Here is a 27,514-nt window from a genome sequence, read left to right as displayed (position 1 = left end):
TTAGTGCACTGGTGTACCAAGTCTCAGAACCACTGCTTTCTCCAGCTCATAAGATGCTTTTCCAAGACTGTGGATACGTGTATGTGTACTGCTGTGTTGATAAGTAAATGCCAACAATGGAGTTCGTTGCTTTTATACATCCCAAAGAGAAGTTCTCCACCATTCATTTTCTGTTTTCTGACCGAAAAGGTGTGTGTTTGTGAACAATGTTCACGCAATTCTGCCATCCCACTCTCACATCAGCTTATACCAATGCCAGGATGGGAGGATTTGCCTGCGTACCTTCCCCAAAACACTCCGGTCCACAATGGCATCATCAGGGAACAGTTCAAACGTGTGTCCTTTGGGCTTTGTGTAAAGCAAATGCAGAACAAGAAAATCGAGATGTTAAATCCATTAGAAAACAAATTCCTTATTGTACAGTAGTATGGAGATCTCTAGTCAACCTGCCATTAATAATAGATTCTTATTTTTTGAATGATCTATTTAAAAGAACAGCAAGCATTGTATTTGCTAGTAAATCTGAAGTGTTTACATGGAATTACTAAATAAATTATTTGATCTAAGATGTCTCTCATCAGTGCTGATTTTTAATGCTGGAAATTAATTTTGGCAGCTGCTTTTTTAGTTTGTGCTGTTCTTTAAAAGCTTCCAAAGCAGGTTTTTTTCAATGCATCCTTGTGTTTTAAATTACGTTCTGAGGAAGACACAAAGCATGCCTCTCCCTGCAAGGTCTGACAGGAGTGCTAGCTAATGTGTTCCAACCCCCTCCACGTCATGAGACTGCCCCTTTATATTCCAAACAACTGATTACATTTCTGAGGCAGAGCAGGATGCTCTGAACAGAAAGCCCTGTGGCAAATGGTACTGCTTAGCTGCAGTTTTCGCTGGTCTGAGTCCTGGTGCATGTATATATATAATTTTTTTTTTAGCAGAAAGTGTTGGGATAGAAGTAAAACATCATCCTTCAAGGTAACAAGTTGTCAAACTCAGTTCCAGCATGGCTTAGTCCTGCTTTCCGCTGTTACAAGGCTGTGGGAAAGCCCTGTGCTCCCAGCCCCATGACCCTGCCTCAAGGCCCTCGGGTCCGCGGGCAGTCGCGAGAAGCTGAAGCGGACGAGTGCTTTGGATCATCATCAAGGCTGAAGGTGAATTCAGGGGGCTTCCACCCTCTCCAGGCAGCAGAGGACTGGGGCTGCTCTCTGACGTGGGGGAGCTGGCTTGTGCGGCTCCCAAAGCAGTCCGGCGCTCCCGGGGTGAAGGATGGAGTAGGTGATGCCCTGCCTTGGGGCTCCAGCGTGATGTGGAGTGGGGTTGGCACGGTTTCTGGCCGCAGGTGGAAAGCAGCTGGAGTGCAGTTAGTGAGAGGATGGATGGAGAAATCCATGTAAAAGGACCAGGCAGGAATAGCAGGCAGTCGTTGCAAATGCAGAGTCTGGCCACACTGTGTCCCCCTCTAAGCACTGCATATGCTTGTTCTTTCTTAGGCATTCAAAACTGGGAAAAAAACGAAACTATAAATAATGCAATCTATCCCCGCATTTCTCATTTCCCAGTCTTTCTTGTACAGCATGCTAAGTCACCTAATGTTTAATTTAATGCTCTCAGCACTAGACCCCTGGTTAGAAAACCCATCAAATGCTTACATTGTGCACTATTTGAAATTTCTTTTGGACATGGATTTCATGCTTCGTATTCAGGGCAGGATTCCTGTCCTCCCCGAGCGTACTCGCACCGCGGCAGTGCTGCTGGCTGCCTCGTGCTTGCGGGAGCCGTGACTCAGCTGGGGAGTGGTGAGCCTGGACCCCACTCCACGCACATGGCCAGCGTCTCCTCCAGCCATCTGCTCCCCCTTCCCACTCCTCTTGCCCTTGCTGGTTCAGAAAGGTCCAAGATTTCCATCCCCTGGGCCTGCAGTGCAGTCCCAGCTCTCCCCGAGCCTTTCACTCCCAGCTGCCCACTAATCACAACAGACTCCACACTGTGCTGCTTCTATTGGAATTAACTCTGCTCCCCACTTATTCTTCTGAATAGTGTATTTATACACATCTTTTTCTCATATGAGAGCTAGCACGTGGTTATGAGTAGTATATTCCTAGTAATTTGCTTTCTGGTTTGGGGGAAATTGAGCACACTGATAAAATGGCTACATTTATCCGAGTAACATCAGGAAACTTACTTGGAACAGATGTTTCTCCAAGCTGATACCTGGCCAATGGTTGGTGCTTCAGAAGAAGCTGGAAACAGCTGCTCTGCACCTTGCCGAGCCAGGCAAAGCCCCTATTTTGGAAGAAAATATTTCCTCATTAGCTTTACTTCCCACCCCCCACACTCTCTTTTTAGCATGAGGAATTACAAACATAGCTCAGGAAATGATTCAACCCACTGCTGAGCCTCACAGCTCTAACGATGCTTTAATATGGGGTCTGGGAGAGAACTAGGTGGATTGCCTGACCCACGCCGGGGATGTGCCCGCAGCCTCTGGTGGCTTTGCTTCTTATCTTGATGCTTAAAACAAAAACCAAACTGAAACATCGGACAAAAACAATGATCACAAACTTGTGTTTTTAGTAATTGCTTGCATTTGTTTGTTACTGATGGGGCGACACTCCAGTAACTTGGATACGGAGCATCTTGAACCAGCTTTGCTTCATGCGATGGCTTCTAACCAAAGCAATTCCTTCCACACTGGCTTGTTTGGCATTGCAGAGAACCTGCCGTCTTTTCTGGAAATTGGCTAAAGTAGGTTATTCAAGAAAAAAGAAGTGCCGCAGGGTGGCTTTTTCTGACATAGGAAACCAGAGCAGGTATTTTGCTGTCACCACCACTACTGCTTGCATGGAAAAGTGACTTGAAAGCCAACTGATAGCTCCCCAGTACTGCCATGTAGGTGTTTGGAGTAGAGACTGCTCTTGATTTCAAGAAACGCATAATTGCAATGAAGAGGCATAGACGTGAACTTGATCCCTCTCCAAACAGCTTCCCTTTCAACTCAGCAGAGCATGGTAACTGTAAAGACATAATTTGAAATATTTCACCCCAGGTTTGTTTCTCTAAGCCTAAAATATGGAGATGCTAAAAGTGGGCAAAGAGAGGAGCTTAAAAGGGAGAATCAATACTGATGATAACATCAAGTAGTTGTTCAGATGGGAAACCAACCTGATCATTTGTTGTAGCCACTCACAGGATGGGTTTGGAGAGGCTTGCCTCCTACTGTATTTTATTTTATAACTCACCCAGTGTTTAAGTTGGCCTGGGAATCAAAAGCCATGGCAAAGACGGCTGGTGACTTCTGCTGTTGGGCAAGGAGGAAGGTAGCATGACTCCTGGCAAGCCATTGCTCTGCACCTCCCAGACAAGCTGGTGCACAAACGTCTCCGGCTGCTCTAGAGTTTGACCAGGGTGTTTGGAGGCAGCTGCCTGCTCCTGGGCAGCTGTCAGGCAGATGCTGCTGTAGGAAGCTGTCTTCGTGTTGCAGTGCAGCAAAAGCCTGTTAGGACTTACACTGAGCATTTGATGCCGATGGATGCCTGGAGGAGCTTGACCCCCGACAAGGATGCCCTGAGAGAGCAGTGAACACAGAGGGAAAGAGGAAGGGCCTGGTTTTGAATGGCAAAACCCGGCCTAGTCCTACTGCCCATACCACAGATGCTTGGTTTCTCTGTGCCTCGTTTTGCTCTCCCTCCCAGAAGTGTCTCTCTCCTTGAGCTAGCCTGCACCCATCACACCCAGGCTGCCCAGAGGGAGGAGCAAACACTTTGAGGATTGACCAGAAGAACTGAATTGTACTAAAACTGAAAGCAGGCGATCCCCCGAAGTGCCATCTCCCTACCCTGCCAGGTGAGACGAACAGTAACTATGGCTGTAACCCTCACTGCAGTTTGCATCCTGAAAAGCATTTCCAGTTGAGGCTGTTCACCTTGGTCGTGAAAATGAACCTGCCTCAAGCGTCTCTTCTAGGAGTGGCCATGGAAAAACACCTTGCGACATTTTCCACTGCTGCATCAGCAGAGGGGTAGAATGGCCTCCTGACAGTAACAAGAGCAGTCGGTGGCCTGGGCTCCCCATAAGCACAGGAGGAGCTGCTTTACCCCAGGAGTGAGCAGTCCCTGGTGTTAGAGGATCTTTGAAGCTTTTCTGAGTGAGGGAGATAAGATTTATCTCCACCAGCTAGTGATGCTTATGCTCTCTCTTGCTTTGCCAATCAGTAAACCTATCCCAAGATAATACCATTTGGCCAGAACATCGTGTTGCTCCTCGACAAAAATCACTTCTAGCAGCAATAACGACAACTGTCCCTCTGGTTGGTGGTGTCCCCCCACCCTGTAAGTGTTTGCTCTGGCTCATAGCAGATGCTGATGTCCCCAAAGACTTTGTGATTGACATGTTGCTTTGACCAGCAGCCGCAAGAAGGAAGTTTGAGAGTTTAATGGAGGGTGAAGCAGGGGTGTGCTGGGGACAGATGAGCCCCCACTGCTCATTGGGACATCCTATGTTTGGGCTGAGTCATAGTGATGCCTGGCAGGAGTGGCTGAGCCCAGGGCTGCATGGTGCCAGATCTGGCACCCAGGAGCATCTCTGCCTTAACAATGGGGGGCTCAGCAACCAGGTACCTTCCAGTGCAGGGCTCTCCCCATCACAGCTCCTCCTGCGTACCGAAAACCCCACAGACAAAAACCTTTGGTGGAGGTGCAGTTAAAAGGAGCTGCAGACACAAGTTTAGCCAAACACTATGCCTAAGCACACTAAAAGTAACATCATGTGCAGGATGAGCTGTGAGTCCCATCATAGAGAGCAGCAGGGGCATAGGGAATCCCTGTGCCCAGCTTTGGTGTCCTGTGGTCCTGCTTCTCCTCCCAGCCCTCCCAGTGCCCCATGGCACTAAGTGCTCCTAATCCTTGCATTTTCTGTGGTGGACTTCCCTTGGTTCGTTTTTAGCCTGCAGCTTGATGGTTTCTCAGCAAGCCTCTGCTTCTCTGTGATAGAATTAGTAACAGTGGATACAGCAATAGCAAATAATTATTCAATAATTAGTAATTAGTAAACTAAATACCAGTGTAATTTGCTTTACGTAGAATATTATTATTATACTTTGTTACCCTCTTCTACACCTACAGGCAGCAAAAAATAAATTAATAGGTTTTCTATTATTTTAATAAAAGCTTGCAGCCATTCCATAAATACCATTTAAGGTATGGCACATGTGACATACTGGGAAACTTAAGAAGCATAATGTCTTTAGTGCAGAGAGAAGAGCTGACCTGAGCATCTCTACAGGTACCTTCATAGAAGAGGTTTCCAGTAGCAGATGAATCTTGCGTAAAACAGCATAGAAAGAGCGAATAGCCTGAAGATGACAGCACCAAGGACACACCTAAGATATGGCTGAGCAAGTGATGTTGGACTGGCAGACACCCAAGACCTCAAAATTGAGAGCAGAGCCCTGCAACTCAGCACTGTCATGTGGAAAGTGTGGGTGGGTGTTTCTACACCCTTTCTGAAGCCAGAGATGGGATGAAGCACCCCCCGAAATGACCTTTTGGTTTTAAAAATCTGCGGCTCTCCCAAGGGCATATTCATAAATTCATAAACCTAAAGAAGCTTCTGAAGCACGATCATTTGGGTGATAGCAAAGTACACCTGGGAGAGGTGAGCTACAGATGGGAGCAGCACCGGGAAGTTTCTCAGTGAGTGAAGGACCCTGTTTGGAGCTAGGACACATACTCTTGAGTCCTGCTGGTGTCACAGCCAGGGGACCCCCCCATGTGCCGCCTTGGGCCATGGTGTCCCTATCCAAGTGCAGACAGTGCTACCAAGGATCCCTGGCATGGCCTTTGCAGGCCCTGGCTGGAAGAGCAGCCAGGGGAGTGGGAGGGGAGTGGGAGGGATTGCCCAGTCCATCCTCTGAAACAGCTGTGGGCACATGGCTGTTAGATATGGGCCTGATGGTAGGAACATCTGGCAACCACCACTGCCCATCCCAGGACATTCGTCAGTCTTAAGGCCACAAAACCGTATTGCCAATGTGTTGGCACAAACTTAGCACCTCTCTTGGCCACAGCAGGAGATGCCAAGAGGAACAGACAGGAAAGAGATCTTCTCAGCTCCAACTCATGGCTCAGTGCCGTTGAACTGGGAGCATGCTGGGCACGGTCTCCTGAACTCTGCTGTCCTTCACACAGACTCATTCCCTACAAGCAACATGGTCTTCTGCCCTAATTTTGCCCATAATGGGTAGTGGGATGCCAGGTTTATGGCTTGAACAGCCAACACCTTTGAGCTGCTTGGATGAGCCCACATGCTAACCAAGTGCCTCTGGGGAGGAGGAAATGAACCTTGGACTGGAGAACCAGTGGCCTATTTGTCTCCCAGTTGTCCAGCCCCTACTGAAAGAGAGAACTCAGTCTTCCAGGAATGAGTCAGGAAGCCAGATGAAGAATAAATTTCTAGTTCTTTTTTTCATTTCACATCACAAATGTGCCCAGTGAGGCATCTCATGGACACCCTGGTGTGATGGCCCAGGTGTCTTTGGCCAGCACCCCAGGTTACCTCTAAGCCTGAGTTTGGCAGCAGCCCAGTCCTGCCAGGAACATGTGCAATTCAGGTCACTTGTCAAATGAACAAACCTGTGTCAAACAGCAATTTCAGTCTGTACCACAGCTCACTGTGAGCAGAATAGGTGGCCCGGCCCTATGTGCTCACTTCTGACCCAAGATCTCCCTTGCAGGTTGTTGGAAAAGATGCAGCCCAAGCCCTGGCAATGGGCAGACAGACAGATAGACACTGCCCATGGAGCCAGGACCTCTGAAACTGAATGAAGGCACCCAAATTGCCATTACTGGGTGAAGCTGGATCCACCAGGGCAGCTCTCAGTCTCTTAGGAGAGTGGTGCTTGAGGAAGAGGAGGACAGGGAAGGCAGTGCAGTGACAGCCACACTGGGCCCCTCTGTGGTGCAGAGCTGGGTCAGGGCCCCTGGTTCGGTCAGAGCAGAACTGGCTTTTTGGCTTTTTTGCTTTTCAGTTGTGCACCCTAAAGTAATTCTGCCCAGACAGATCGTTGACACAAAATGGGAATCAGTGATTCAGAAAAATGTAAACCATCTGTTGAGCAGCGTAACAGCAGAGACCTCTTGGATCATTCACATATGTGAGCTCTCAAAAGATCTGCTTATTTGGGCAAAGTAGAGTTAGCTACAATTTTTTTTAATGACACTGCTATTTTGAAGGGAATAACTCATTGCTTCCTGTGCATGTCTAGCACATGGGCTTTGATCTCAAGTAGAATATTAATAGTAATTATTTACAGCAGAGAAATGCAGGCATGCTGCTGCTCCTCTGTCAGCAGCCCGCATTTGGGGTGCTCTGGGAGCTCCTGAGCTGGGAGGGGGCACTGTGCTGGGAGGGGGTCAGCCAAATGCAGCAGGCTCTGCCATGGGGCATGCTGCCCTGTCACCTCCACACACCTGTATTTTGCCAGCCACGGCTCAGCCAACCCTTTGCTCAGGACTTTTCCTTTGCCATAGCCTAAGATGTCTATGGGGCTGTCCCAGGTCTAAGGGGACTGTCCCTCCACCAGGCTGGAGGAAGACCATTTTTCCAGGGCACAGAGTGCAGCCCTCCTGTCATGTCCCAGCATCTAACCAAGAAGCTTGGCTACAAAATGCTTCTCTTTCTACTCTAGGAAAGCTGATTTCCTGCTCAAAACAATGTGGTGATTTTCACCTAATGTCCACACAGGAACATTTGGCTTAAATAGCCTTGAAATGAGGTAAAAAGCTGCTTTTTCCACTTGCTTTAGTAGCTAACCCTGAGCAAGCCATGTGCAAAACCAGCATTTCTAACCTGGGCCACTGGGTGCTCAAGGTGAATTTGGAGAGGAAAAGAAAGGAGACCTGTAAGGTGCTCAGCCTGGGTTGGGAGGTAAGAGGAAATCAAGGTGACCTGAGGCTGTGGTGCTCCAAAACAGTGGAGATGGGAAAGAGATGCCCTGTGAGGCTCGGTGTGTCCTGCTCTTCGAGCCCTGACACCCTGCAGGCTTCCCTGCCCTCACCTCTCCCAGCCGCACTCCTGACCGTGAGCAGCTGGATTTGGCTCTCCTGAGGTGCTTGTGTCTGGTCTGACTCTGCCCCTTTAATCCTTTGCTTTTCTTCTTCCTTTTAAATCTTTTCTCCAATTTCAGCATCTCTAAAGGATGAGTGAAGCCAACCGCTGTGTGTTCTGCTGTTAAACAGCTGTTTACTAGGCACCAAACCACACTATTGTGAGTATTGAAAAAATACATATCAAAGCTTTTCAGGGCTCTAATCCAGACGAAGCACAAAGGATTGGGGATTTCAGCAGTTCCTGGGCAGTCCTGAGCTCTTCTTCCAACCAGACATACAAAGCCAACACATGTGTGCTTTGATCCACCAAAGTTGTGTCTAAAGATCCACCAAAGTTGTGTCTAAACCCAACAACATCCAAATGAAACTTCATTACCATGACATCCCTGTGCCTGGCTCCCCAACACCTCCCAGCAGGAACAGGGCCTCTCTTTTTGCTTCCTAACAGCTTTTGGCTGGCATGGAAGTTTTTCACTAGTGCTTGAAGACCACAAATGGTGTGATTGCTTCAACCCTCACTGCCCCACCAAAACGGCCCCATCCCAAATGTGATGCACTTTATTTCTGCCCTGACCTTCCACCTATCCCTAAGACATTTAATGGTTTTGGGATTAAATAAAATGCTCATCTATTTAAATAATTCCCAGAGAAAAGTACCAATCCATTTACAAGATTTATGTTTGATGCAGTCAGGTTCCAAGCCTGGGGAGAAGGAGGTGACAATACTTTCCTATGCAGCCTTTTAGATTAATCAACTATAAAATACTGTGGGTTTAGTAGATAATTCTTTAGTGGTTGCACTGGTATTCACAAAAATCTTGGGTTCAGCCCCTCTTTCCCTTGGCAGTCTGATACAGGAACTTTTGGGAAAATGTAGGAAACCTGTGATTTACCAGGAGCTGCACTGGAGGACTCCAGAGCCAAGGCTCTGTTAGACTTTGCTGTAATGGTTTAACCACTGATGTGGCTATCCCCTCCAGCCCATGCCATTGTGTGGCACCACAGCCACACTCGTGGCTCACCCAGGTTTGCTCACAGTGTCTGCATGCTCATGTGTGGCTGGGGGCTCATGGTGCCGAGGCCGTGACTTCCCATGGCAGGAGAGGCACCGTTTTCCCTCTTGAAGGTAAATTCCTGCAGATGCTGCAATATCTCCGTGGGGCTGGATCGATCTGTCCTGTCCTCCTCTGCTCAAGCGCCATCCAAATGGCAGACATCCAGAGCTGGGGTAGGCTGTGAACATAACACATCAAGACAAGAGGGAGGGAGTGGCTGCGATGAGGGATGGAGGTTTCTAATGGCACATTACTTTGTGAATCAGCTTTCCCTTGGGTTGCTCCAGTCATCTGGGGCATCATCTGAGGGTTTCTTGTATTCCCCTTCTCCAAAAACCTCTGCAGAGCCCATGCTCAAATATTATTTGCATGTTGGTTTTTCACATCCTTCCCTGTTGGGGGTTCCTCTAGATTTCTCCTGGGCTTGCTCACAGGGAAGCAAGGGGTCTCTCCTAAGACCATCCTGTATCTCTTGCTGCCACCCCAGCTTGCTCTCTTCCAGAGGGTAAGACTGCATCAGTAAATCATGACCCTCTGCTGAGACTACTCTTGCACCAGTTCCCAGCAGGATTTAACTTCCTGAGGACCTGCACAGTGCTTTCCTGTGGAGCCAGCAGCAGGGGCAGGCAGTGACAGCCATCCTGCTCCCACCAGCCTGCCTTTATCGCTCCAGCCCCATGACAGGGCTCAGGATGGCTCAGGGGGGCTGGGAAAGGGCAGGGATGCCCAACAGTACCCCCCATGGTCCCATTCTGCCAGCAGCGGTCGAGGAGACCCTGTAACATTGCTCTTGGCAGCCCGGTCCTGAGGAAAAGCCAAAACTACCTGGGCAGTGGGACAGCACACCCAGCACCATGGCTGTGCAGAGCAAAAAAATCAGGGAGCCTCCAGGAAAGCTGAGGTGCAACAAGCCCCCCCCCAAACTGAAACCCCTACAGGCAGGCCTTCCAGGACAACAGGTTGCAGCCCCAAAACAACCCTCTGGCTTTGCTGCCAAGACCAGTGGAGGTGCCTCAGGACAAAATGGGGCTCAGCACCCAGCGTGATGCGTCAAGGACAAGACACAGGGAAGTAGAGACAAGGCACTGTCAAAAGAGACACTAATTAGTGCTAATTGCAAATAATCAGCCAAACCTAAGAGCATGAAGGAACCTAGTCCTGGCAAAGCTGATTGATAGCTCCAACTGGAGTGAGGAGGGCATTTGCTTGGCAGGTCATGGTGGGAGAACCCCACAGATGGGCACCCCACATGGCCTCCACACACTGTCACCCACTCTTTCCATATCCCATCCAGTCAGAAGTGCCTACGTGCTGCAGCACACGTGTGGCTTCTCACAAGCTGCTGTCCCATGTACCTTGGAAGCAATTCCCATAGCCAGAAGGGTTCATGTTACACATCTTGTGAAATCCTGCTGCAAAGCCTAGGATGGGCTGCTGGTCCTCCCCGGACTTCTGGCTACTTCAAAGGCAGGAGAACAACCGAGGAGATGATCCCAGGCGATACTGGGAGATGCCACATCACAAAGCAAGCCTTGCTCCTGTCCTCCCAGCACCCTGGGCCCACTCAGGTGAGATTCTCAATGCCCATGGGTGCTCCTGTGAGGCCTTGGGACCCCTCTTCCCCCAGCGGGGTTAAACCCATTCTCTCCAGAAGTCAAATAATAGCATTTCCAACACAGCATCTGCTTTCTGTCATCTGCAGTCTTTGTCTCTCTAGAGACAACACTCCCTTCAGTTCTCCATCACCTACACCTGTAGCACTTTCAGCTTTTGCTGCTTTGGCCCCAGAGTCACCATGAAGCTCTTTGTGCTCAGAACAGGTCTCCGGGCTTGGCACCAAGACCTGCAGCTGCACTGTGACTCTGGCGAAATCATCACATCCCACTACTGATCCCCAGGGTGCCTCCCTGAGACAAATGTGGGTGATGAACAGGGTGCTCCGGCTTGCTTTCAAAATGAGGATGGAATTTTTTCTCTTTCATCCTTGTAACGTGATTCTCCATCTGCAGCACATGGCTTGGCTGTCCTTACATCCACAGAGTTTATTTAGCACCCAGATCCTCATGGGTATTGAGGAGCTCTCAGAACTGGGTCTGAAACTTTACCCAATTCCTTCCTTACCCATTCCCTGCAATTTCTTCTAGAAGAAAATATTTCTATCCCTGCCCAGAACTGGAATAAAAAGCAGGGCACAGATGCACCCAGGTGAGCCTCACAGCAGGTGCTGAGCCAGGATCCCTGCCAGGGCTGTGACTCTTGTCTCCTCAGCATTCGTGATGAGTGGCAGACAGGACATAGTCATAGTAATCAGGATGGAAGTGTAAAAAAAATCTCCTTTCCTCTGTGCCAAGCCCTGTGGGTACCACACAGGTCAAAGTCTAATGATGCACTGCTCGCCTCGCCGGACTAGGCAGGGTGGAGTCCCACTGGCAGACCTCTCTGAAAAAGTCTGGAAGAAAAGTTCAATCCTCTGTGTCTTGCTAGTAAATTCCCATTCATGCATGATTTCTCAAATGCCTTTTGAGTGCTTTCCTTTGCTCTCTGTGCCAGCAATGAGTCAGGCTTGGATGTGCATTGTCAGGCAATCCAGAGCTGGGCTCTTGCTAGGAAACACCATTTGTTTAGCAAGAGCAATATTTAAGTGCCCTCTGGTGGTAATTCCCTATGTCATTGCTGGTGGTCATTCCCTATGTCCCTGTGTCCTTTCTGCTCAACATCCCTCTGGGAACTTCACTGGGATATCTGCGCCAGTGCCAGGACAGTTCCTGCTCTACTAGCCCCCATGCACTCACAGGCGCTTCATGTCCCGCTTCATTGACAGATTCTGCAGCAAAATCTTCAGCATGTTCCTGATTTCATTCCTGCTGCAGGCAAGGACAGCCCCGAGAGCTGAGTGCTTGGCCTAGTTTGCTGCCTACGTGTTAGCTCATCCTCCATGGCACCGTCCAACAGCAGAGAGCTGCCTCAGCTGAGGATGCTCAGAGTGGGTACTCTCACAGCCCACTTCTTTCCCCACTAACATTCATATTTCAGCCAATTTTAGTAAAAATTAGGATGTGTGAGATATCAGGGTAATTAAGTTCCCCTATGCTGCAGGAAAAGTGGTGGCCAGGCAGGATAATGAAACGTGAACTTGCTCCTCCAGTATGGAAAGACTGCAGTGAAAGCTGAACTGCGGTACAAGTCCTCAGAGACACCAGGTTTTATAACACTGCTTTTCCCGAAACTCCTTTTGCAACTCACTGTTCTATTTAATTTCTATTAAATATCTTACAGTGCCATTAATTTTTATTTAGAAAAAAGCATTAGAGATGTCTGCACAATAGCTTCGACCGCTGTGGGGGAGAAGGGGGATATAACAGAAAATGTGTGCTATGCCCACAACAGGATCAAAATCCAGCCTAACCATTTACTTAAACATGAAGCAGGCATGTTTAACCATGAGGTCATGCCACCCAGCTCCCCCAGCAAGGCACACACTTATGGTGGCTCTTTCTGCTGTGCTCCATGAGAGGGGCAGAAATGGGGAACTGCAAAGTAAAAGTGAATCTAAAAGGGGGAATATCCCACCGGTCTGGGATCCCACGGACCCCAGGCAGACATTGGAGGCATGCCAGCGGGATGCAGCATCCCAGGGGCTCCATCCTGCTCTGGGGCAGAGGGGCACAGGGGGGCTGCAGCTACTGCACAGCAACCCATCAGCCTCTCCACTCACCACCGCACATGGGCTGCACCCACGTGTTTAAACCGCATGGTCCAAACACTGCACCTGCATGTTTAAACTGCATGGTCCAAACCCTTCTGCACATCCTTCCTCTCTTACATCAATCCCTATGGGGAAATGGTCTCACCACCCCCCAGCACAGCCCCCTCGGTGGCAGGGGGCCACCTGAGCCACTGCTCAGGAAGGGGCAGAGCTGTTATCTATGGGTTGCACATTACTATGGGTCGGTTTGACAGCAAAAGGAGGAGTGACCGTTCACATCTGGTTAAAACTCTGCTTTGCCAAGAGCTTTCATTCTGCAGGAAAGACTTGGCTGGCTGAAAGCCTTGTAAATTAAGGGCAAGGCCGACAATGCTTCATTTCTGTGTACACTGTTACTGGCACTGAGATGAGAAGCTCACATGAAATGTGTGTGTATTAAATACCAGCCCCGGGACTGTGAAATAAACTTGCCTGAAGCTGACCTCTTTAATTTGTATTTCAGCCAGCTCAACAAACAGTCTGTATCTCACAGCAGCAGCTCAGCACACAGCAGTTTTGAAAATTCAAAGTAGCTGTGTAGCTGTTTAAATATAGACTAAAGCAGATATTTACGTACTTATCATTTCTCCTGGCCCTTACAATAAATCAGCTTATCCTGCAAACTGTCATGCACTTAACTTGCTCTTCCCTGGGTGAACTCAGCCCAGGTGTTTGCCATCCAAGCATCAGCTAGGCAATGGAGACAGGTCACACCATACACCTTGGTGCCCATCTGGTGAATGCTCATAGTCCAACATAAGAAACGCACATGCATGTCCTGGCTCAGCACAAAAATGGCAAAGTGAGGAGCTCTGTGACTGTCCTGCCTCCAGTGCAGTCAGCACAGGTTAGCAGGGAACCTCTGCAGGTTGTCTTTCCTCAGCCTTTGGATGGACACCTGGCAGTGCCTGCTCCAACAGCCTACTTTGTCCTACCTGCCCCAAAACTCATCCTGACATTTCTGTGCCAAGTCACAGAATCACACAACTACAGATTGGTTGGGCTTGGCAGTGACCTCTGCAGGTCATCTGGTTCAACCCCCTGCTCAACTAGGGCCACACAGAGCTCATTGCCCATGACTTTGTCCAGGTGGCTTTTGAATACCTCCAAGAATGGAGACTCCACAACCTCCCTGGGCAACCTGTGCCAGTGCTCAGTCACCCTCACAGTGAAAAAGTGTTTCCTGGTGTTCAGAGGTAACCTCCTATGCTTCAGTTTGTGCCCATCATTTCTTGTCCTGTCAGTGGTCACCCCTGAAAAGAGCCTGGCTCTCGTCCTCTTTCCACTCTCCCTTCAGGTATTTATATACATTGATGAGATCCCTCTGAACCTTCTGTTCTCCAGGCTGAACAGTCCCAGCTCTCTCAGTCTTTTCTCATGAGAAAGACTTTCCTCTCCATTCCCTTCACCATCTTTGTTGCTCTCCACTGGACTCTCTTCAGAATGTCCGTGTCTCTCTTTGTGCTGGGAAGCCCAGCATGAGACACAGTATGCCAGGTGTGGCCTTCCACATGGTGAAATCATGCTGACTACTCCTGATGATTTTCTTGTTCTTTATGTCCCTGGAAATGGTTTCCAGGATTAGCTGCTCCCATTCCAGGGACGGAGGTGAGGCTGACCAGCCTGTAGTTCCCTGGGTCCTCCTTCTTGCCCTTCTTAAAGATAGAAGTGACATTTGCTTTCCTGCAGGCTTTGGGTACTTCTCCCAGCTGCCATGAGGGATCAAAAATTATCAAGAGTGGCCTTGCAATGACATTTGCCAGCACTCATGGGTGCATCCCATCAGGGCCTATGGACTTATGTATGTCCGGTTTATTCCCTGACCTGATTGATCCTCTTCCACCAAGGGTACATTTGCCTTGCTCCAGACTTTCCCCCTCGTCTCTGGCACCAGGGATTCCTGAATGCCTATTATGCTAGTAAAGGCTGAGGCAAAGAAGGCATTCAGTACCTCAGTCTTTCCCATGTCCCGTATAACCAGGTCCCCCGTCTCCTTCATCAGTGGGCCTGTATTTTCTCTAGTCTTCCTTTCATCACCTATGTACTTACAGAAGCCCTGCTTGACACCTTTGACATACCTTACCAGATTCAATTCCAGCTGGGCTTTAGCTTGCCTAACCTCATCCTGTGCTTGGACAGTGTCTCTGTATTCCTCCCAGGTTACCTGTCCTTGCTTCCACCCCCTGCATGTTTCCTTTCTGTGTTTGAGTTTGGCCAGGTGCTCCTTGTTCATCCATGCAGGCCTCCTGGCATTTTTGCCTGATTTCCTCCTTGTCGGGATGGATGACTCTTGAGCTTGGAGGAGGTGATGCTTGAATATCAACCAGATTTCCTGTGCCCATCTTCCCTCCATGGCCTCATCCCATGGGACTCTTCCAAGCAGATCTATGAAGAGGCCAAAGTCTGCTCTCCTGAAGTCCAGGGTTGTGACCTTGCTTTTCACCCTCCTCCCTCCCCTCGGGATCCTGAAGTCTATGGTCCCTGTCTCACCCTGTCCTGATCTTCAGGATGAGGCATCTGAGACTCCAACATCACCCTCCATCAGTCCTCTGCAGCCAGGCAGGGTATGTTTAGTCCAAACCTGTCTAGCCAGCTGTGGACCCTCCATATTTTCTCCTCCTGGAGCCAAAAGGCAGCTGTTTTCAGACATCTCACCCCATGTTGACCAGGACTGAGTCTTCCCTTGTGTCAGTTAATCTGAAGAGACTGAGCATCTTTGCTCTGCTTCTCACTCCATCATGTCCTGCCACCATGCCTGCCACTCCCCAGGTTGGCTCTGGCTGTCTTTGGAAGGAGGAGTTCAAAAGTGGATGCCACTGGGCTCCTTAAAAACTGTGATGTGCTCCTAAAAGCAGCAAGTTGGTGTTGCCCTGCAGTCAAAGCTACAAAGCACTCTTGTGGAGCACGTTCCTGGGATCTCAGGACAAGGATAAGGTGTAATTAGGCAGACTGACATTGGTCTGATTAGCCAAAAGCTGCATGTTGGCATGAAGTGCTGCACAGACATCCCGTTTCACAGCTTGCTCTGCAGTTTTGCCACTCTGAGACTGGCACGTCATGCCATGCTGCTGTTCTACGCAGTGTAAACCCTGCGTAATGTGTGTCAGGTATGTAAATAACTGATCATCAACTCTGCAACTCCTGGCAAGCACCCAAAGCTCAGCAACCTCCTTCAACAGGACATTTACAAGGCTCGAACATTCATGCTCAGGGAGGCTCCCAAGTTCCCACGCCATGGTGACCCACCAGCAGATGCAGCAGGGACAGCCACGAGCCAGGTTCAGTCTCCTCAGATTAATTGACATGGTTGTTCCCATCACTGCCCAGAGCTACAGGTCCCCTGTGCTACTGGGGCTGCAGACTGCCTGCAGCTGCCCATGCGGGGCACAACTGTAGTCAGACAGGGAACATGCTGGGGACAGTCTGACCAGGCAGCAGCTGGCATTAAGGGGCAGGAGACTGTCACCATCCCTAAGAAGCCAAGGAGCTCTGGTCCCCTGGCTTCTCTGAGAATGTGACCTTCCCAAGGGATGGAACAAAGTATTTGGGAATAGCCACACCACGTATTAACTAGTACTGAGGGACCTTCCCTACTGGGGTTAAAGCTGCTGCTGGATGCCACTACCAGAACAGTGTTTCTGGTGACAGAGGGGACTAACTATCATCTGCTTCTTCCTATGGTCTTAATGATGGAGATACAAACCATGCCCCAACAAGGGCTCAGGTGTAGCACATCTTGGAGTCCTGGGACAGAAAGGACTAATGAGATCTTGGGCTGAAAATAGCCTGTAGCTGGCAGACATCCCATCACATGGTGTCACTGGCAGCAAGCATGACCCATGGACATGCTGCTTTGGTTGCCATCAGTGGCATGGGCATGGTGGCTGCCAGACATGCTGCTCCAGGAGAAGGGAGTCCCCAGAAAAGAGGGGAAAACTAAAGGGAAGAAATGCCAGCACCCCGGAAGCCTCCTGCCAGGATTTTCTGGGGACAGTGTGAGCTGGGAAGTCTGTCCTCAGAGGCTGGACCAGATGGCTTGCCTGATGGCTGCCCAGGAGCATCAGGACACAGGAAAATGGCACTTGTGCTGATGGCTCCCTCCTAGTATTGTGTCCTGTCACTTTGGGGATGGAGGCAGTGCAGGAAAGTGATAACAGCAAGCAGGCAGGGCTCTGCTTCCCAAAGGCAGCAGCAGCTGTCTGGTCTCCACCTTGGAACATCTCTGTGTTCAATTAAAATAATTGAAAGCATGTAAATCCAAGATGATGAACTTGAGGATGGTTCAGAGCCCACAGGGAAGAGCTGGCTGATGCCTGCTGCCTGCCTGGGGATGGGTGAGGAGCAGCTTTCCTCTGCCCTGGTCCTAGTGTGGGTGGCACAGCTGTGTCTCTTTGCTAGTGTGGGGGTGACAATTTGAATCCCCAGGGCCCCAGGTTTTGCAGCACTTCTTGTGCAGTTGCTGATCTCTGAGTGAAGCCAAGCCCAATGCATCCACATGGACTCCCTGTGTCCAAGCCCTACCAAGCCCCTTGGGAACTGCTGCCCTTTCCTCCCAGTGCTGGGGCAGCTTGCTAAAGAGGTGACAGCAACTGCAGGGGTAAGAAGTCTCTCTGGCACCACGTGGACTGGAAGGCTGCATTCAGCCTAGTTGCCAGGACTTGCTGAAACCTGATGCTAGTGCAAGGCCATAATGATTATATATGTGCCCATTCACAACAGAGCTTCTTTGCTCAGTGCTTTACACCCCTGCTCATTGCAAAGCAGTATGTGCCTTTCTCGAAAGATAAAATAAAGCTACTGGAAGATAAATCAAAAGATTGACTTTTGCTTTCCAGGACTCCCCAACACACTGCAATCCATGGGTGATGCATCTTCCTTGGTTGCTGTGCTCTGCAGAGGTTCTCTCCAGCAAGGTGCTGAGAGTTGGATAGCTGAGGAGGAGACACTTGTGGGACTCCCATAACTCCTGGGGACTCCTTCCCTGTGTGCCCTTTCTGCCCAGGTTACCTGCATCACCTTGGACTCTATGTCAGGGCATAACTCCACTGTCCCATATCCCTGGGTTTTGCTATGGTTTCCTCTGCTCACCCCCATATGTCCCTCCCAAAGCACCTATGCTGTCACTGTAAAAATCGATACTGTTTTTTCTTCCTCCCTTAATTCTTAAACTGTTTTACATCAGCTACAGCTTCTTCCATTTCTATATATTTTTTGACATGGGGCAATGTCTCATAAACCAGTATAAAACATCATTGTAATTCAGGAGAAATGCAATGCTCCTGGAAAGAAGCTTGTAAACCCACTGTTATTTTCTTTCCTAATTGCAATTTCAGTGACTCATCCCTGGTGCCACACTGCAGTGCACATCCATTGTGTGGATTTTTACCCAATCTTGAGCAGTCACAATTCACTGCTCAAGTTTTCAGGCCACCCAAGCCATTAGGAAAATAAATGTAAAATAAAAAACTGCTGGTACAGTTGGCTGGCTGAGCAGCACAGCCCCTTGGGATAACAATAGAAGAGAAAGGCATTCAGTGCTTACCAAGGCTGCTTGTGTCCAATGTGGCTGAGCTAGTGTGAGCTGCCCTCTGAACGTGTGCTTCTCTGAACAAGAGCTGACTCTTTCCCATCCCCTTTCTCATTCCCTTCCTCTCCCCATCTCTATCTCAGACCCATTCCTTCCCCTCCTATCCCATTTCTTCCCCTCCCGACCTCTATCCCACCCCCTTCCCCTTTCTTCCCCATCTTTATCCCGCTCCCCATCTTTATCTCATCTCCTTCCCCACCCCATCTAAACCCCACCCCATCCACATGTCATCCCCACCCCATTCACACCCCACGCCACTCCTTTCACATCCTCATCCCTGTCCCTATCCTCATCCCATACCCATACTCATACCCATTCCGTTCCTACCTCATCCCCATTCCCATCCCATCCCATCCTATCCTATCCTATCCTCCCATTTTGTATAGAGTCCCCAAAGACCTCCCCAGCCACAACCACCCACTCTTGCAGGGAGAGGTTTATGGGGACATTTCCTGGCAGGATGATAGTGCTGGGCAGCTCCTGTTGGAGGCGTGCACTGGGACATGGACCAGAGCTCTCTCCCCTGCACTCTGCTGGCAGTGTCTCAGCCACAGGAGGTGAAGGCATCCCTTGGAGCACTTGGCTCTGGCCCTGTTTGTGCTGTTGTTTCACTGCTCAAGAGTCTTGTTGGCCTGTTTGTACAAGGATCCACAATCCTGGTTTTGCCAGGACCATTTCCCAGCTCCTCTCCCTCTCTCCCAGTGGAGAGAGGTAGAAAGATGCTGACTTTCTCCATGAGACTGGCAGGACAGCACTGGGACATGCCCTGCTAGTCCAGATGTCCAAACTCAAATTCAGGGCACCAAAGCCTTTTGTCAACCTAACACAACATCCAGGGAAGAGCTGACCGTATTTGTCCACTCCATGCCAAGAAAGCTGCTGCTTGCCTTTGTGGCAGGCTCTGCCATTGGGTCTTGGCACCTTGCTGAGCCTGGCTGAACCAATCGTGCAGAGCAAGGCCAAACTCTGCTACAGTGGATTTAACTCCACTGGGCTTTCAGAGCCACTCTGTAGGGGCTCAGCAGGACTAGGGCAGCTGGCAGACAATCCCAGCCTCCCTCCAATCTGCCACACAGGACACAGTGCCCTGCTGTGCATCTCCAAAGCCCATGCTGGCCATACAGACTGTTGGCCAAAGCACCATGTTACCAAGCAGAAAAATGCTGTGGCTATTGTGCAGCTCAGTTTCTCATTAGGTTCAGCATCATTTGGGATGAAGTTGAGCGATTCCATTTCAGCCACACACTCTCTGGCTTTGTCCCAAAGTGGGCTGGGAAGGAGAGACTGGAGCCTGCGGAAACCAAGCTGGCAAACTCTGCCAGTGTCTCTGGAGCAGGATGAGTCAGAGCAAAGGGGCTTCCTGAGCTAGCCTGGGCAGTGTGGCCAAAAGCTGGGGTTACATGCCCTGGCAGCAGGCTCACCAGCTCTCCCATTCCAGTGGTGGAGGGGCAACCACAGCTGGCTTTGCTCTTGGGGCTGAGATGGATGGGAACAGAGTCCTCGCTGGCACTGCACCTGGCAGAAGCAATGCACAAACACAAACTTTTCGCTGTCTTGCATGGTCCCTGTTTACACCCTGGGAAACTGCAGTGCTGGGAGCTGAGGCTGAGGGTTTGGAGCCAAGCAGAGCAGAAGAAGGGGGAACCCAGCTTGTGGCCCTGCCCCACTGAAGCCTCCAAAATACCTGTGAGCAGTGCACCAGTCAGCGCCAACATGGTAGGAAGGACTGCAACGAGCGACAGAGGCATCCACTGAATATACATAACTGTGTCATTAGAGGGTGCCAGTGCATTGCGCTGCAGAACAAGCCTGTCCCCCTCACCTGTCCCGCCTGTGGCAAAGGGTTTCTCCAGCAGCCAGGGGCTGCGTGATGCTGTGAGGACTGCAGATCTAAATTCCTTCTTCGGAAGTTCAAATGCCAGAGCCAGCCCGGCTGTGGAGCCACAGGACTCCAGCAGAAGATGCAAAAGCCTCAGTGTCTGGGAGGGGAACGCGGTACAACGTGGGGATGCAACCAGTGGCAGCTACAAGGCTGTGCACTGAGCTGAGCTATGCCAGTGGGTCCAGCACCTCTTGCAGAGGTTGCTCAGCCTCATCCCTGCTAGGACACCTGCACCACTGTAGCCATTAGCACACCCAATAGGGCAGAGACCTCACAACAGGCACAGAGCAACCAAAACACAACCTATCCAGCCCTGCAGCCCTCTCCAAGCTTCCCCATGGCAGTGCAGACCTCATGAGCCAAATAAACCCCAACCAAAAGGCTTAACCAAAGCTGTGCTTGGGTTTGGGGTTCCAGGACATCACAAACAGGCCCCTGGATGGGACCAAGGGCTTACATATCCCACAACAGAGGAGGCATGGTTTGCTTTCTTTGTGAGGATGCTTTAATGTCAGGACCCCATTGGGAGATGACTCCAGAGCTCCCAGCAAACATAAATCTGCATTAATTCCCCTGGAAGGACAGTCCATGGGCTCCAAAACCTACTCTGATAGTGGCAGGGCTTGGCTTGCTGAGCAAGGTAATGAGCAGCACTCTAGCCAGGTTTAGGACCCTGGGGCCACATCAGCCTGGCTGTGCCAGTCCATGGATGCCTGTGACCATGACCCCAATACCCGGAAAGCCTCCTGCCACCAGAGGATGAAAATTTTGGCCCTGTCTCTACTAACTGAACTACAGCAGGCACCTTGGAGGGACTTCGGTACAAACCATCACCCCAGTCCCCTTTGCATCTGGGGACAGTCCTTCAGCATAAAGCAGAGGTCTTTGCTGCTACTGTTGGCTTCAGCTGATGGACCCTCTCTCCCTGCACAGGTTAGAGGACTCAAGAGTCATCCCATTAATCCAGGTGGGACAAGGGGCTGTACAACACAGGACAGGCCCTGTGAGGGATAAAACATTCCAGCAGAGAGAAATGCAGGTGTAAGAACAGGAAAAAAGCTGCAGGAAACGTCCCAGTCTTGTGTCAGAAGTGGGGACTGGCTGCCCTTAAGGGCCTGGGAACCTCGGGGTCCCATCCGGGGATAGCCATGAGCAGGGAGAAGGACTCCCACAGTAAACAGAGGAAAGAAGTCCATTCCCAACCTTCTGTTTTGGAGAGGAGAGGCCAGGCACCCAGGCCATGCAACTGGACTCAATGGAGTGTTTGCTGCTCAAGGAGCAGCCTATCCTTCTGGCACAGCCTCCCAGAGCCCAGGCCAGCTCTTCCACACCTAAACAGGCTCAGCTGGCAGTGAAGGTCATTCAGATGGAGCTTTTTCTACAACTGGGATTTTCCCCAGGCTCAGCTGCTACTCACAATACTTCCTAGGGTGATTTCAGCCTTCAACTCCCTCCCTTCATTGACTTTCTGTGCCAGTGTCTTAAGCAGCAGGAGGTTTTCCTGGGCTGAGCTGTGTGGCAACACAGCAGTGATGCTGTTCACACAAGCAGAGTGGAGTTCAAGTGCCGAAGTTGCCATGCCATGTCTCTCCAGCATAGACAAGGCTGAAATTACCCAGGTCCCACTGCTGGGAGGTGGAAAGCCAGTGTAGGAAACAAACCAGAACACTCACAAAGAAAGACACGGGCTTTCCCTGTGCGCTCGAGCTGCTAAATTGCTGCTGAGGCATCTGGAAGTAAGGTCCCCACAGCAACAGGGGAGGGAGATGGCTGAAAAGGGGCTGGCATAGCCCTTTACTAATAGCGAGTGGCACCTACATGCTGTCCCATAGGATATAAATAGTGTGCAAATTAGATTCACAAGTGCAAGGAAAGGGCCCTGCCAGCAGCCAGGGTACAATTCTGCAAGGCTACAGTTTCAGCAGGTCCTGTGGGCTGGGGTTGGCCATGGGGCAGTGCTGGCAGAAGGGCTTACGCAGATCACATGGGTGTCCTGTGAAGTCTGGTATTGCTTGAGTCAAAACCCCTTGGTTAGTGGCACACAGAGCTTCCAACACTGGTCACAGGGCTCAAAGCGACTCATGCATGCAACATTTAGAGCCCTTTGACAGGGGAGGTCTGTTCTCCAGGTATGCGTCATGCCCAGTTCTTCCAGGATCAGGGCCAAAACCCATGATCATTCCAGCTCCTAATAGAGAAACACTGAACAAAATCAAGGTCTGGAGAGGACTGCTGCTGAGCCGCAGCCTCCTACCCTGGTAATGGTTGAGTATCCCACCAAATGTCCCTGCAGAACTGAGGGTGTCCCAGGGAAATCACAGCTCAGAATTTACTCTGAGCCTCCCAGCATGTTGAGCTGGGGGGCTTAGGACAATTTTTCCTTTCCTGCCCTGCCCATTGGGTCACACCACTGTGGGCCACCCCAGACATGAATTTTAGGAGGGAGGGAGATATTTCTGTCTTGCATAGTACTGCTCTGAGGCTTAATTATTTAGGATCTTGCAAAGCAATGATTCTTGGGATAAAATGCTTTGTAGGAAGCACAAGGCACTGTTATGAGAGCGCCAATGTTACTGCCTTCTGTCTAATGCTATTCTGTCTGCCTTTCAGGAGCCAAGGGCTCCTGGATACCACAGGGTACCTGCCGCTGGTCTGCTCTGAAGGGTGGTAGTTTGCCTACTAACAGCATAAAACTGCAACCATCAAGATATAATTCCCCCTGTGAAATCTCATCTCTTCCCCCTTTCCAGCCACCATGCAGGACCCTGGTAAAACCCACGCTGAAGTCTCCTGTGCTCAGTCTCATCTTGCACCACCTCCTCTCCCCAGACTTGCCTGGGCTTGGAGCATTGCGTCCAGGTGGATGCATGCCATCCTCCACGCACATCACACTCTTTGCAGTGGCAGCAGCTGACCTATCCAGGCTCCTGGACATGCAGGCAGGTCTCTTTGGACAGGGGAGTGGGTCGTGTCTAGCCCCTACTCCTCACTCCTACAGTGCAAGGAAGCAGCAGGAGTCTTCCCGAGGGTCCAGACCCAGCTGGGGTTGCTCTGAGGCTGATTTACGGCTGCTTTGAAGCTCTTTTGCACCAGTTCAGCTAAGCAGATCCTGTTTATAGTAAGAGCTGTGCTAGTCTGCCCAAACATCCTCCAAACACCAGGCCTCTGCCTGCAGCCTCTTAGCTGTGCAGGGGCCAGCATCAGAGTAATGAAACAGGATCCTGATGGGAGATGAAAATCCTGGCCCTTTGGAGGGCTAAATCTACATGGCCCTGCCCTGAGAGCCTGGACTATGGCAAGAACATGTTATCCTAGCTGTGAGGCCCCTCTTAAAATAGCACCTCTCAAGGACAATTCCCGTCTACAGGCATCATGGCATTTGCTGCCTGGCCTCCCTGCAGCCAGTATGTTCTGCAGAGCATCAACGTCGTGGGCACCAGGTACTCCAAATATGACAGGTCTGCAAATCCTGTGTCCACAGGTGAATTCCCCTAGCTATCTGGTTGGGAGCTGCTCTGGCTCTACAAAGATCACTTTCAAACCATTTCCATGCCTTCTCCACTCCTTGCATCCAAGGCTTGCAGTGCTGCTGCTCTCCATGTCTCCCTGCAGTTCCATGCAGCCAGCAGGGCTCTGTGGCATTGCTCAGGGCTCCTGGAGAAAACCACATAGGGGCCCTGTGGCCTAAACAAAGATAAGATTTCTGCTGCCCACATCTGCTCTGCCAAGCCTCCATCGATCTCTTCTGCTGAATCGCAGTCAGGCCATCCCAGGAATGATGTATTGTTGTTGGCTTATTGCTGCTGTCTTGGTTTCCTGTGGCTTAAACACCTTTAGAGCAGAAGTGAAATGTGCCCTGCCTCAGCTGCTGCAGAGCACTCAATCAAGGAGGTAACGGGTATTTCCTCATCAGCTCCCTCAGCTCTGATGGCTGTAGGAGCAATGGGCTAAACCATCCCCTTGAGAGCACCCAGGGTTTGTCTGCCCAAACCCCTCAGTGACAGCCTTTGGGAATACACCAGCTGGAGAGCAAAGTGATCACATCTGCCTTTTGAACTAAATCCTGTGGCTCTGCTGCATGCTTTCTCCTGTACAAATGAAGTTGTGCTTTCAACAGCACCCAGCCTTGAGTTTCTTCACCTCATTTACAAACAATCGTGAGTTGAAATCCACACTTTCAGGGGTGGCCTGTGCTCAGACTTTTCTTGCAGACAGCAAAACTGAGGCACAGCAAAATGATCTACTTCTACCAGCCACACTGGAGTACAGGGAGCATTCATGTATTTGAGATACAACCCAAGCCTCTCTTACCCTGGTATAGCAGAAAAGCTATGGCTCTAGCTTCCCCTGCAGTAGGCACCTTCACATGGGGGTCCTTGAGCCTAGGGCCTTGCCAGGTGATCTGCTTTCTTTCCTTTAGTGATCAGCCTGGCCTTTGATGATGTTTTATTTTCATATACCCAAACATAAAAGCCTACCTATCTTATCTTCCATCTTACTTTACTAGGTGGGAATGAGAGATGAGCATGAAGCAGGCAGAGATCAAGACACTGAGTGTGATGGAGAGCAGAAACTCAAGTCTTCAGAAAGACCCAACACCAGACAGCAGCTTGGGAAGGACACAGAGCCCTGGGACACGCGAGCAGAAGAGCAGATCAACTTCAGGGCTGTCTTGCAGGGGTCAGGGCACAGCAAGCAATGCAACAGCCTTCTGCACTGCTCTAGCATGCGGTGCTTCCCAGCCCTTTGAAGAGGGGAAGGGAGAGAGGGAGATGCTGCCAATACTCCATTTCACCACCAGACAGGGCAACTGAGACAAGGGTCTGAAACAAGGAGGGTTTCCTAAGTCAGCCGGATGCACACCATAGAATCACAGAATCACAGAATCATAGAATACCAGGTTGGAAGGGACCTCAAGGATCATCTGGTCCAACCTTTCTAGGCAAGAGCACAATCTAGATGAGATGGCCCAGCACCATGTCCAGCTGAGTCTTAAACATGTTCAGCGTAGCAGAGTCAACCACTTCCCTGGGGAGATTATTCCAATGATTGACTGTTCTCATTGTGAAAAATTTTCCTCTTGTGTCCAATCGGAATCTCCCTGGGAGTAACTTGTACCCGTTACCCCTTGTCCTCACCATGTGACTCCTTGTAAAAAGGGAGTCTCCATCTTCTTTGTAGCTCCCCTTTAAGTACTGGTACATGGTGATGGGATCACCTCTAAGCCTCCTTTTCTCAAGGCTGAACAAACCCAGCTCTCTCAGCCTATCCCCATACGGCAGGCCATCTTGGTGGCCCTTCTCTGGACCCCCTCCAGCCTGTCCACATCTTTTTTGTATAACAGGGACCAGAACTGTACACAGTATTCCAGGTGTGGCCTGACAAGTGCCGAGTAGAGTGGGAAACCAGAAGCCATCCTGAGGAATGAGCGATGAACAACCACGACTTCTCTGTCCCATAGCCTGTTTTTAGAGTGCAGAGCTTCACCCAGATGAGGCTGGCAGGATATGAAGGGACATTGTATCATCTGTTCAACAGCATCATGCCAGGAGGGTGTGACTCAGGCTGGACCAGCCAGCGTGGCAGCGACCCACTTCACACGTGTGTTTTGCAGCCTGGGTTGCTGCTGCTTCTTTGCTCACAGGACCATGGTTTTCTATCATCAGGAGTACCAGCCCCATTCACTCCCAGATCCAGCAGCACTCATTTCATTCACATCAGACACCTGGGCACAGCTCCTGGTAGGGCAGACAAATACCTTCTTCTAAAGCCACCTGTGTCCCTGAAAGTAACTACAGACCTGAACTTTTGAACTGCTAATTTTTATCAAGCAAGCCAGAAAAAATTCCTGATGGTACAGGCAATGTGTAAGAAAGACCTTTGTCCCAGGCATGCCTTGGGATTTCAGCACACAGAGTGCAGATCCACTGCCTTTATCCTCCCAGGCAGCTTTTTCATTTTGCAGTGTTATATCGATCCTGGGTCTTCCTACAAGGCCCTAAAGGGTATTTTTGCGCAGAGGTGCTGGCAGGAATGGTAGGAATGGTAGGAATGAACACACAGGCTGCTGGGAGTGTGAGGATGGACCAGGATCTCTTCAGCTGGCACTGTCACAGAGAAAAGGACAAGGATGTCTCCTCCCTGACCCCTTCTGCCCTGCAGACACCTCTGCCAAAACCAATAGCCAGCAAAACTGCCCTGCCCTGCCTGCAACCTGTAGTCTCACATAACCATCTTGCAAGACAGTGGGGTGTTTCACAAGGCTTTTGCAACAGGTTTAACCAAATGATTGTGTGGAAAGTGGTGCAAAAGGCGGCAAGAATGGGGGTAAGCAACCATAGCAAGTCCTCTGGGCAGCGGTCTTGCACTCTGCTGTTCCCCTTCTTACAGTTCACTTCACTGCAGCTTGACGTGCTGTGTAGGTCCAGCTTCTGCATTCGTCCTCTGCAAAGTCAAGTCCTTCCCTCTGGTTTGTGTCTTTCAGGAAATCAGAATGAAAAAAAGTAAACATCAAAGACAAAAGCTGTGATTATAGAGCCACTGAGTTTGCCAGGCATGGGGAGGGCTAGGGGAGATAAATGTTGCTAAACCAGAGTTTCCAGGCAGCATAGGTTTCCCATTAAGCAGGATTCACACCTCCCTTCCCACATCTGCTAATAACGATAGGTCATATTAGCGAAAAGAAGAAAGCAAGGGATAAAATCACTAGTAAAAGAAAAGTGCAAAGGAGACTAACAGTGTGTCTTCCAGCATCTCGGACAACATTTTCAAATGATCACATTAGTGTATCTCAGGAGTTTCCTGCCCTCGGCTGCGACTCAGTACTGGCCACATCGCACTCGCACGCAAGTGCGTAGTGAGGCCTGCGTGGGAGCTCACGTGAACCCATTCGTTCTACATGTGTAACACCTTCAGAATGCTCCCACCACCTCTCAGCTAAGTCCTGGGGATGTGCTAACACACCTGATGGAAACTATGTGAACGTACCCTCCACGTGTCCTTGCTCAGCAGGAGACCTGCCTCTTCTCATCCCAGGGGAGAGCTAGCTTGTCTTCTCTTTGTAGGAGCTAAATCCCAATTTGTTGTATGGTATTACATCCCAGCCAGGTACATCCTGCCAGGAACATCCCATTCCAGGGTACA

The 27,514-nt window shown here is 50.2% G+C and overlaps 1 long non-coding RNA gene across 1 annotated transcript; it reads right to left on the bottom strand.

Annotated features, from left to right (window-relative positions):
- Positions 1–8: 8 nt before the first annotated feature.
- Positions 9–27,514, bottom strand: LOC148055498 (uncharacterized). Its single transcript, XR_015705288.1, has 4 exons — positions 27,359–27,514; positions 26,760–26,848; positions 2,180–2,280; positions 9–1,497 (listed from the first exon to the last, which is right to left on the bottom strand). It is a non-coding gene; the product is annotated as an uncharacterized LOC148055498 (long non-coding RNA).

Source organism: Nipponia nippon, unplaced genomic scaffold (assembly GCF_047370975.1).
Source record: "Nipponia nippon isolate SJK-2023a ecotype South Korea unplaced genomic scaffold, ASM4737097v1 scaffold_21, whole genome shotgun sequence".
NCBI classification, from domain to species: Eukaryota; Metazoa; Chordata; class Aves; order Pelecaniformes; family Threskiornithidae; genus Nipponia; species Nipponia nippon.
The sequence above is the reverse complement of the archived record's forward strand: the minus strand, read 5'-3'. Positions and strand labels throughout refer to the sequence as shown.